This window comes from Onychostoma macrolepis, chromosome 17 (genome assembly GCF_012432095.1).
Source record: "Onychostoma macrolepis isolate SWU-2019 chromosome 17, ASM1243209v1, whole genome shotgun sequence".
Lineage (NCBI taxonomy): Eukaryota > Metazoa > Chordata > Actinopteri > Cypriniformes > Cyprinidae > Onychostoma > Onychostoma macrolepis.
Genome location: NC_081171.1, coordinates 13725980 through 13738880, shown reverse-complemented (window position 1 = coordinate 13738880; position 12901 = coordinate 13725980). Strand labels below are relative to the sequence as shown.

At 37.3% G+C, this 12901-nt stretch overlaps 1 protein-coding gene across 24 annotated transcripts in view; it reads right to left on the bottom strand.

Moving 5' to 3' along the window:
* Window positions 1–12901, bottom strand: part of dlgap2a (discs, large (Drosophila) homolog-associated protein 2a) — a 139621-nt gene that overhangs the window by 85379 nt on the left and 41341 nt on the right. The window lies entirely within an intron of this gene.

Sequence of the window (12901 nt, the reverse complement as noted above, 5' to 3'; positions counted from 1 at the left end):
ATTATTCTGGTGACTCTTTACTTTATATTTACTCGTTCATTCAGGTGCTCATGTCTCTAACAAGGATACAACGTATTCTACTAGAGTCAATAATTACAGAGTAAAACAGAATAAGATCAAATGTAACAATTTATTATCAGTCAGGTAAATATGTACTATGTCAATTACATAGCCAATTCAGAGATATCAAATCATATCAATACAAAACATCGAATTCTCAAAGCTAAATCTACGAGTAAAAGATGCATACCTGACTTTATAGAAATACATAGTGTGAAGTATAGAGAACACACTACGGGCTTCTGGCTACAGATCGCCCCGATCCTTTTGCAACATTTCCTTAAGTACCCCAGACCAAGACCAACATCCCCCGAGATGGAGACAGGAGCTAACGATTGGAATTTGCATTGACCGAGTTAACACCTTTTGGGACAAAAGGTAATTTTGCATAGAAACCACTGGAAACTGACATAGTTTCTAAACTATATCTAAACTCTTAGGATCTGTATTACCTTTTAGTTTACTTCTTGTAAGAATGAGCCCATTGTACCAGACGCCCTGAGACAATTCAAATGATACCAAACATGACTGTAAATATCACTTGCATTCATGTAGAACATTACAATCTACTATTGACCATTTTGAGCTGAGTGAAGGGAAGGATGGGTGAGGGGAAGGAAGGGGATGAAAAGGAACTGATGCATATGTGAGAGAGGCGTTTTCCCGCATTTTCTCTCAGTGGGATGTGGAGACAGATGTCTGTATGTTAATACACCGTGTTGGTGTTGTCCATCTCAGAAGTTCAAAGTGTCTGAGGTTCTATAATTCTTACATGCTCAACTATTAAAGGTGAGTACATTTCTTATCTTTGTGATTTTAAAATAACTGAAGGAAACAAATTATTTATGCTTATTTATTGAATATTTTGAACAACTGAAATCAAAGCACACATTTCTTGAAATGAAAACATCTTATGAAAATGTCACATTTCAGTTTGAATGTAAAATGGATATTTTCACATTAAAAATTTGTAGAAAAGCATATTTCTACGCTGCTCCAGGTGTTCAGATGACTCAATGTTCCAGTTCTTGCTTCCATGCCACTGACTGGACGGAGTCACTTGACTATGCACATGGCAGTATTTTTATTTTTTTTAAGGGAAAGTCAGGGTTGTTTTTTAGTCTGTTTTTTAATTAAAGCGATCACCCTTCCTTCCAGGAAAAAAACAGGATTGGGTTAGTTTTGCTCTAGTTTTGAATAGCAATCGGGCTTGTTTTGTTTCGTGGGCCTGGCAACCCTGAAGAAAGTATTAACAGGATTGAAAAACCGAAATAACTGACGTGGGAAAAGTAAGTCGATTAGAAGTTCTGAATTTTTGTTTCAATTATTTTTCGATTAATCGTCCAGGCCTACTTCAAAACTTTCTTCTTTTGTGCTCCACAAAATAATAAAATTGTTATTTTTGGATCAATTATTCCTTTATTAATATAATGTCAGCAAGTTCACAGTTAGGAAAGGTGGAAAGGATGTGACCTGTGGCCAAGTATGGTATCCCATACTCAGAATTTGTGCTCTGCATTTCATCCTTCCAAGTGCACACACACAGCAGTGAGTAGTGAACAAACACACACACACCGTAAACACACACCCAGAGCAGTGGGCAGCCGTTTTTGCTGCAGTAGGGCTTTGCTCAAGGTTCTCACCTCAGTCGTGGTATTGAAGGTGGAAGAGGGCGCTGTACATTCACTCCCCCCACCTTCAATCCCTGCCAGTACCGAGACTCGAACCCGTGACCTTTGGGTTTCGAATCAGACTCTCTAACATTAGGCTACGACTTGCCCCAGTTAGCTGCATATGAATGCATGTGGATTTGTTCATAGTACTTGCTGGTTTGTGTTTGTACTCAGGGGAATTTTATTACTTTATTTTTTTGAGAACTCTCAACCATCACTAATTGCACACTCCTCTGAGCCTTTCTGCAGCTTTTAAACAAGCAAACATCACAAGCAAAGTTTCCAGAAAACAGGCCAGAGGCAGAGGATGGGGGATGGGGGATGTGTGCGTTCTCCACACAAATCTCAATTTATCAGCCTTGTGCTCGAATTTGGTCCTCTGCCTATGTTCAGCGTTCATCTGGACAAGGACTTTCAGATTTCGGAATCGGCAGGGCATCAATAAAGAGCTCTAAAGTGCTCTCTCACCTAATAACAGACTCTATGTTAAACAAGGGAAGAACAGCCATCTGAGACTCTCTCGGTCCTTAGTAACCTAGCAACCAACGCCAACACAGTTTGCCACTCCAATGCGTGAAGCTTATGGAAGTCCTTAAGTCAATCGTACTGTAGGTGAGGGGAACTGTGTCTCATTACCTCAGGCGAAGAATGAGATGTGTAACCTGAAAGCTTGTTTGTGTAAGTGCTTACCTTTCACATGAATGGGTTAAGATGCAAACAGAATAAACCAACACAAAAAAGTGTCGAGATGACCGTTTCTGATCTAGTTGCCATGGTGATATTCAGAGCTGAGGTGTTCCTGAGCGTGTTAGCATCTCCCATTGCATATGCTAATTTAATATGATAACACACAAACACTAAATGCTAATTCCTCAAAAGAACCCTGGCAGAGCTGATCTGAATCCTGCATGTTTAATAAAAGATCTCTTCATCTTCTCAGATCGCTGTTTGTGCCAAAGATCTTCATGCCTGAGGGAGCTGGACCTGAGCCAGAGGTTAAACCGAACCTGTGTTAGGCTGCCATTACAAGAAACATTAAAGTGAAGTTCAGCTAACAGCCAGCGGCAACTGGATTTGCGCAGCACTTTACCGCTCCATCACACAATTCAGCAGAGATCCACAACGCGGCATACAGCAGAGCAGCTGGAGAAGCTTCAGGGAGGGATTTGCCAGGACAGGAGATGGTTTTATCTGGTACTGTGTGAGAAAGATAAGCTCAATGTATATTGTACATTCAAGGAATATACTGTATATACAATATTGTAGGGGTGTGTGTGGTTGTTAAAGCTGTTTGGCTTGGAATCAAAAATGTAAGCCAATCAGAATCACCAGTCGAGAGCTGTCACACTGCTGTTCAGCCAATCTCAAACTCTTGTTATCTACTTAGACCAAAGAGTCAAGGTTTGGCTGGTTAGCAAAGTCCAGTTTGCAGGACCGAAGAATTGACTGTTTTGTTTTGTCTTGATTTGTAACGTGAACTAAATAGAGTGAAAGTCAGTTTATTTCCTCCCTAGGGGAACAATGACTAAAATACCTTTAAAGACAGGCCTACTATGAGCTACAAGGTTGTTAATCAATGGTATATGCTTTTTTGCAGTCACCACCCGCATTATTTCCAACTTATTTAAAAAAAAAAAAAACATGGACACACACCCGAAGCAGTGGGCAGCCATTTGCTGCGGCGCCCGGGGAGCAGTTGGGTGCCTTGCTCAAGGGCACATCAGTCGTGGGTATTGAAGGTGGAAGAGAGCGCTGTTCATTCACTCCCTCCATGTACATTTTCTGCTAGTACTGAGAATTGAACCTGCAACCTTCAGGTTAGAAGTCTGACTCACAATTAATTCATGCTTCATTGGATTGTAGTTCCGAAATCAAGGCTGCTAAAATAGTGCACGGCCACTGTTGCAGTCTTTTGGCCACACCCCACAGGAAGTTGAATTAGTGTGACAAGAGGAATTTATTGCATGATAAAGTGCATTTAGATAAAGAATGCAAAAATTATGCATTCTTGGAAATTAAGTGTTCTTCCATGAACTGCAATTCATTTTAAACGATCATCAAAATTCCCTTGCTCTGGTGACATATAAAATGTCATTACACTATAAAAACATCCTGTAAGTTTCAGAACTCAAAACTTTCTTGTTAGTCTAAAAACAGCTTATATTGAAGCCAATCTGAAGAAGATCAACGCCTGCTTCTACATCACTGCCTGTTTAGCCCCGCCCACCAATTCACGCATGTAGTGTAAATAACGAGAGGCAAATGCAGGTCTAGACAGAAAACAAACAATAAAGATGATCCGAAGACAACATGCTGTGCAGTGCCAAGCTGTGGAAAAACAGTCTTTGCATTGTCTTCCTCCTGATCCCAACATTAGGAGAGGGTGGATGAATTTTATTTTTAATGAAGATCCAGACCACGTCAGTAAGAACTTGGACCTTTGTTCACTTCATTTCACCACAGATTTGTTTACAAACAAAGCACAATTCGATGCAGGATTTTCAGAAAGATTGAAACTAAAAGTCAATGCTGTGCTGACTATATTGGATCCGACAGTAATGTCGCAACACACAAGTGTGAGTAACTGTTTTCATTACGTGGTCACTATTGCTTGGTCTGTTATTACAGATCATTTGATATGTACTGAGTATTTATGCGTTTTAACCTAAATCACAGCAGCTTCTATCTATGAAGGATGTAGGCTGTCAAATATACACAACTGTATGCCAATCATTTTTGGTTTACTTCCAAGTCTACAATCCGCCGCACCTATTCAAACAGAGCATAAGGGGTTAAAAACAGAACAAAAAATAAGCCTTTTACTTCTAAATTATGTTTTTTTATGTAAAAGTCTGGATAACATTATAAGGGGACCTCAGAGAACAGTACAAAATAATAAAAAAGGCAGTTAATGACCATTTTAATTCATATAAATTAATAGCATTTTTGCAAGTGAATTGCACAAGTGTAAAAACTGTAGTGTAGTGGCTTTAGTAAAGAGCAGAACTTCCAGGAGGCCTATCCAAGCTGTGCAAGTGCCATTCAAATGCATGGGAATGCTAACAGATAGCTTTCACCTGGTATTATAGGCCTCTTGGTTTAGGCAAACACACTTTGAATGCTTAATAAATCGAGCCCACATGGTACTGGCCATATTACAATAGAGTTGTGTATAGCACTGATGAGAGCCCTTCAAACCCAGCGAACACACAGCTCTGTGTTGTGGGTGTCTCCCGCTGTCTGTACAGATGTTCAACAGGCTGATATCGGTGAGCCCTGTGGATACAAAACTACTCAAGTGCAGTGAGCCATACATTCCCCTAGCTGACCTTAATCCACCGCCTTAAACATACACGCGAGCATGTAAAAATCAAATACCTATATGCTTTCTAATATGCCCAGGTACTTAAATAAATACTTGCATATTGACTCAGTCTGCATAGAAAAGGCCAGTTTTCGCTGGTCTGCTTTGATGGCTTTAGAAGAGGTTTTGTGAGCAATACCATCATTTTCTGATCCCATTGCCTACTTTTCTCCCCATTGTTTCCTCTACTCTCTCTCACTTTCCTATACATAATAGTGTCAAAAAGGCAAACATTAAACAATAAAAGAATCTCAGTCAGGTGTGAAAGCTGGCCAAGTGAACACTGTCTCTGAAACGTATCTAATGCAAATAGTGCTGTTGACTCTAGAAAGGCCATGCAAATATGTTGTTTGTTTGAATAAACTTGGCAACTGCTCTGGGGGGATTCACATTTGGTAACAACTGATTTAAATGTACCACCATATTTAATTTGATGCAAATGAAAACAAGGCTGTGAGGGATAGAAGTACAGTTCAATGAGATACACTGGCTGCTTCACACTGCCACAACAAAAAGTGTTATTTCTTAAAAATATATATTTTAACCAAAAATGTAATAATGTAATTTATTCAACCTCATGTTGCTCTAAACTAATTTTTTTCCATTTTTAGGAAGAAATATTGAACTGTTCTTGCCATAAAATAACATTTCATAGTGACCACAGCTGACAATCTCCAAACGTACCAAAAAAGCTGTTTCATAAAGGTAGTGGTTTCAGAAATGTGAAGCCACTTTGTGGTGCTGTTACGGTTTGTCCTTTTGTGGAGCTTGTCAGCCCCTGGTAACTATGAACTTCTTAAAACATTTATACCTTGAGTGTTTTCAATGGAAATATTAACAGCATATGGTTGTGAAATTGCATGAGGACAAGTAAACAATACTGTTTTCATTTCTGGGTGAACTATTCTCAATAGTCTGAATCCTTCATAATGTAACAGATGAATCCAACATTATACTCGTTATGCATATAAAAGAACATCTCCAAACATAATGCCAGAAAACTTTCAGATCTACCGCTGTGCTATGATATTAGCTGCAAACCTGTTAAGTGTAAAAGCATCCATTAGCCTGAGCCCTGCAGTGGTTCTGGTAGAACAGGCAGCATCTGTGTGTGCTCAGACACATCCAAGAGGCCGTGGAGAGATTAGCAGTCTTTGCTCTGCCATGATTAGTGCTAACAGCCATGTAGCTGCACACAAGGCTAGCATCTGTTCCTTACAACGGCACTCAATTCAGCTTCAGCTGGATTCATTAAAAAGGGTTTTTTCATCGTTTACTCTGGCCTGAGAATCAAAAGCTTTTTTGGAAACTCAAATTGACTATAACTGTTAGAAAGTGTTGGTTTTCTGCAGACCAAATCACTCAGCATCAAAATAGAGGAAAGTGATGTAAGAGGAGGGTGAAGTCAGTTTGATATTAAATATGAAGTGTCGGTTTCTATGGGGAAACGGAGCAATAATCCCTTGATGCGGTTAGCCACATGATACGATTTAAATCCCTTCTCGGTGGGAGTGAATCAGAAAACAAATGGAGTCAAGGTATCTTTTCAAAGACCATTCGGTGCAGTTTGAGCCTGGTGACCGACATTTATTTTCCATTTGAAAGCATAAAAAAACAGTGTCATTTCAATCTACTTTAAAGAGAGAGTAAAAATAGAGAACAGCACAGGATTACGGGCACCCAAGGGCCCCAAATGGTGAGATGTTTCCATCACAGTTTTACAGAGTGAGTGAATGTCTGGTAAAATCATAACTGGGATCTTATTTTTTGATTACACTGTAGTTATAGGAAGGGATGCACCGATATTACAGTTCTGGACGGCTCCAATAATAATAAGCCAATAATTATTTTCATGTTATGGCTAATAACCAAAATTAACATTCTTAATTTTTTTCCTAAATAAATTAACTATATATTCAATTATTTTACACACACACACACACACACACACACACATATATATTATCTCTATATAAATACACATACATAGTTTATATTTTGAAAATATTTACATGTATTAACATGTATAAATTTATATTCATATAATTTGTATTATATATAAATATATTTAATATATAAACAAAATATTTTTCTTAAATATATACATGCATGCGTGTGTATTTATATATACATAGTAAATATACACAGTTCACACATATATTATGTAAACAAAAACTTATTTGGATGCGATTAATCACGATTAATCGTTTGACAGAAAAAATGTGTGTATATATATACAGTGGGTACGGAAAGTATTCAGACCCCTTTAAATTTTTCACTCTTTGTTATATTGCAGCCATTTGCTAAAATCATTTAAGTTCATTTTTTTTCCTCATTAATGTACACACAGCACCCCATATTGACAGAAAAACACAGAATTGTTGACATTTTTACAGATTTATTAAAAAAGAAAAACTGAAATATCACATGGTCCTAAGTATTCAGACCCTTTGCTGTGACACTCATATATTTAACTCAGGTGCTGTCCATTTCTTCTTATCATCCTTGAGATGGTTCTACACCTTCATTTGAGTCCAGCTGTGTTTGATTATACTGATTGGACTTGATTAGGAAAGCCACACACCTGTCTATATAAGACCTTACAGCTCACAGTGCATGTCAGAGCAAATGAGAATCATGAGGTCAAAGGAACTGCCTGAAGAGCTCAGAGACATAATTGTGGCAAGGCACAGATCTGTCCAAGGTTACAAAAAAACTTCTGCTGCACTTAAGGTTCCTAAGAGCACAGTGGCCTCCATAATCCTTAAATGGAAGACGTTTGGGACGACCAGAACGCTTCCTAGAGCTGGCCGTCCGGCCAAACTGAGCTATCGGGGGAGAAGAGCCTTGGTGAGAGAGGTAAAGAAGAACCCAAAGATCACTGTGGCTGAGCTGCAGAGATGCAGTCGGGAGATGGGAGAAAGTTGTAGAAAGTCAACCATCACTGCAGCCCTCCACCAGTCGGGGCTTTATGGCAGACTGGCCCGACGGAAGCCTCTCCTCAGTGCAAGACACATGAAAGCCTGCATGGAGGACTCCAAGATGGTGAGAAATAAGATTCTCTGGTCTGATGAGACCAAGATAGAACTTTTTGGCCTTAATTCTAAGCGGTATGTGTGGAGAAAACCCGGCACTGCTCATCACCTGTCCAATACAGTCCCAACAGTGAAGCATGGTGGTGGCAGCATCATGCTGTGGGGGTGTTTTTCAGCTGCAGGGACAGGACGAATGCGACCAAGTACAGGGATATCCTGGAGTGCTCAGGACCTCAGACTGGGCCGAAGGTTTACCTTCCAACAAGACAATGACCCTAAGCACACAGCTAAAATAACGAAGGAGTGGCTTCACAACAACTCCGTGACTGTTCTTGAATGGCCCAGACAGAGCCCTGACTTAAACCCAATTGAGCATCTCGGGAGAGACCTAAAAATGGCTGTCCACCAATGTTTACCATCCAACCTGACAGAACTGGAGAGGATCTGCAAGGAGGAATGGCAGAGGATCCCCAAATCCAGGTGTGAAAAACTTGTTGCATCTTTCCCAAAAAGACTCATGGCTGTATTAGATCAAAAGGGTGCTTCTACTAAATACTGAGCAAAGGGTCTGAATACTTAGGACCATGTGATATTTCAGTTTTTCTTTTTTAATAAATCTGCAAAAATGTCAACAATTCTGTGTTTTTCTGTCAATATGGGGTGCTGTGTGTACATTAATGAGGAAAAAAAAATGAACTTAAATGATTTTAACAAATGGCTACAATATAACAAAGAGTGAAAAATTTAAGGGGGTCTGAATACTTTCCGTACCCACGGTATATGTATGTGGGTGTGTGTGTGTATGTATGCATGTATGTATATATACATACATATGTACATATATATATACACATACATATGGACAATATTAAAATTATATAATGTCTAAATAAATTAAATATAAACAAAACTAAGAAAATAAATAAAATCTGAATTTAAACCAATAAATGGCTGATATAAAAATTATATTTGTCTAATTAAATTAAATGTAAACAACTAAAAATGGATAGGCCTATTCCTTATCATATTTACTTATGATTACATTTAACAGTGTTATTAAATTATTAGTGATTTAAAGATCAACTTTAAGTGAGCGTTAGATGATGGCAAATGTTATTGAAATGAAAATATAGGGGAAATAAGTTTGAAATTTACATATTCTAAATGGTCTGATTCTGATAAATCAATCACGCAATCAATTGAACAAAAGTAAATTAGCCCAATAACCAATATGGCACCAAAATATCATGTAGCCCAAACTCTCTTTTTAGACATACGTTGAAAAATGGTTCCTTATTCTACATATTACAGACAGCCTTGACTAGTGGATGATATAATCAATTTGCTTAATATCAGAAATGATACTAAATATAATATCACACATTTGTTGATAAAACAGCTTAGTCAATTGAAAACGTCTGTTATGAACGTCGTTTCAGCTGGTTCTTCCTGCACCGACTGACACAGCACTTTTTCACAGTGGCTTTATTCTCAAGTAAAGTCTCCAAGGAGGTTCCTCACTGCACCAAACTCATATCAGCTCAAACAGCTCCTCAGGGAGCGCATGCCACCCTTCCGGTGGCCACGTGTTATATGAGGCAATTCAGAGTGAATAAATTATCTTCATGCTTCAGCACTGTGCTAGATTTCATTAAAGACTGACACATCATTGTTGGATTACAAGGGACAAACTAGAGAGGAGCTCTGTAAACTCATCATCTGCACAGCTGTCTTCTGCCTTTCACTCTTACAAATTTAAATGTATGTTCATGGTAGATGCTTTCTTGTCAAAGTGAATCACATGAAAGTGCAAGCCAGTAGTTAAAAACACAGTGGGGAATTTTAACAAATTTATACAGTTGCAGCAATTTTGTACATGGTATTTCAGAGCAACCGGTATCTTAATAATACATACAGTATGTGATCCTGGACCACAAAATCAGTAATTTTTTTTTTTTTAAATATTGAAATTGAGATTTATGCATGATCTGAAAGCTGATAAATAAGCTTTCCATTTATGTATGGTTTGTTAGGATAGGACAATATTTGGCTGATACACAACTATTTGAATATCTGGAATCTGAGGGTGCAAAAAATCTAAATATTGAGAAAATCGCCTTTAAAGTTGTCCAAATGAAGTTCTTAGCAATGCATATTACTAATCAAAAATTAAGTTTTGATATATTTACGGTAGGAAATTTACAAAATATCTTCATGGAACATGATCTTTTCTTAATATCCTAATGATTTTTGGCATAAAAGAAAAATCAATAATTTTGACCCATACAATGTATTGTTGGCTACTGTTACAAATATACCCCAGCGGCTTATGACTGGTTTTGTGGTCCAGGGTCACATATTAGTATACCTATAAATATATTTTAAATGACGTTGCTGACATTCATTTCAACACAAATACACCTTTCTATATACATTAGACATTAAGATGCAACAATATTAAAAATATGGCTCGTATCAATAGAATATTATTTTTTATTTGTTATTTTATATCCGATAACCAATAATGGCCTATAATAAAAGTCTATATTTTTTGTCTAAATAATTAAAACACATTAAAAAATATAAAGGAAGACTATATAAGACAAATACATTTTAAAAAATCACTTTACAATATGGTTCATTAGTTAATGTAAAATAATGCATTAACTAAAATTAACTAACAATGAGCAATACATTTGTTGCAGTATTTATTAATCTTTGTTAATGTTAATTAATAATGTTATTAAATAAAGTTAATTAACTACAACTATTCATTGTTAGTTCATATTCATAACCTTTAATTAATAGATAAAACTTTGGATTTTAATAATGTGTTAGTAAATGTTTAAATAAATATGAACTGAGATTAATTACAAGTATTTTTCATTGTTAGTACAAAAAAAAAAAAGCTTTAACACTTGCACTCTCTATTTGTTTTCTAACTGCTTGTTTTCTTAGACAATAACCCTTTCAATTTATTATAAAAAAACGACCCTCTAAGACTAGCGTTCCCTATTCTTTTTCTATTTTATCTACATGCATTATTTTTATTATACACAAAAAAAAAAACACCTTGCTATGTGTACTGTGATAGGCTAACCGAGACTTGTCATAGCACTTGCATATTATTGCTCTTTTGTTGGGTTTGATTGCTTCTATTTTCCTTATTTTAAAGTTGCTTTGAATAAAAGCGTCTGCTAAATGACTATATGTAAATACACGTACATGTTAACTAATGTAGTTAACTAATGTTAACAACTGGAACCTTATTGTGAAGTGTTACCAAATAATAAAAACTAAAATCATTAGTTGGCTATGAAGGAATTTAGGCATAACAGCAACAACTGTGGCAACAATTGATATTTATTTTGAGATTTGCTATAGCATATGTTTAAACAGTGTCATTAAATTAATAGTGTTTTTTATATTAACTTTATGTGAGATTTAGATGATGGTACTGTAAATTACATGAAATTTAAAAAGAAAAAATAGGGAAAATAGAAGGAAACAGACAGATACTGATTAATTAAGTTATGGTAACAATATATTTTACACCCCTAATTAGGCTCATAACAACTTCATAGTTCAGTGATTTCCAAATTTGTAAGATCAGTGCCAAAATAAAAACAACCAACACAACTGTAGACAGTATTAAGTATTAAGACAGAGATACTAAACTAAAGTCACAAAATGTCATTATGTACACAGCAGTGATAAAATTGCAATGCTGTTAGATGAATACAGCAAACCCATAAGTAGGTTATTTTAATAGGTTAGTAAGTTGATCTCAAAAATTTAAGCCTGCTTTTCCCTCTCATTGTATAACTAGTGTTCTGGCAGTTCCAAAAATGTACCCCAGCACACAGCGAATCCATCACTCTCATTTTTGACAGAGAAGGAGATTAGAGGGGAGGTGGGATGTGTCACAAATTAGTGGTTTTTAAATTACAAAAGCTCCACGCTGAATTGCCTTTCGCAGATGAACAAAAAAAAAAAAAAAAAAGTTTTATCTTAACGCGAGAACTTCCGTGAGTTGTGACGCGTCTGTCTCCAACAGAGCTGAAGGCGGTGAGATATTTTCCTCTCATTGAAAGGGACGTGGAGGAGAAGTGTGTCAGACTATGTCAAAATCCTACTGTGCCTGTTACCAGTTCAAACTTTTCCCTAGAGTCACACAACCATCCAGCAAATACAGAACAGCCCACAGCCAGGTCACACACACACATCAGCAAATCAGCATCTGAAAAGAAGTTAAAATAAGGTCACCAGAAATTGCTTTAACATACAAGAATTCTACGACACGAGCTGAACTTTATCTGAACAGCTCAGACTGATTTAATGGCATAATCAGCGGTGTTACAAATGACACATGCACTAAACTAAAGAGTTAATCACTCGATCACACTTTCCCGAGGATCTAACACAATCTATTTGGCCCTTGCAAGGTCAACAGAAAGCTGTCATCCGCAGAGCCCCAGAGCCCTAATAAATGTCTCAATTTATCAGTCTTCAGCGTAACTGTGTGGGTGTGTATGTGCTCTCTGGAAGGCTGCAAGCTGCCGCTTCTCTGCGTCCGTTAGTATTTGCCTGTCTCATAAACATGGCCATGTGGCTCTCACTGTGCTGATGCCGCCCCACTCGGCTAACCACTCAGCCTCTTATTTCCCAGCATGCATCTGGCAGCCGTCACAAACTATCTCAGTGAGGGGGGCTCGGAGAGAGATGCCAGAATGCCAGCCAACTTGCTTGTCCTCCTGACTTTCACAAAG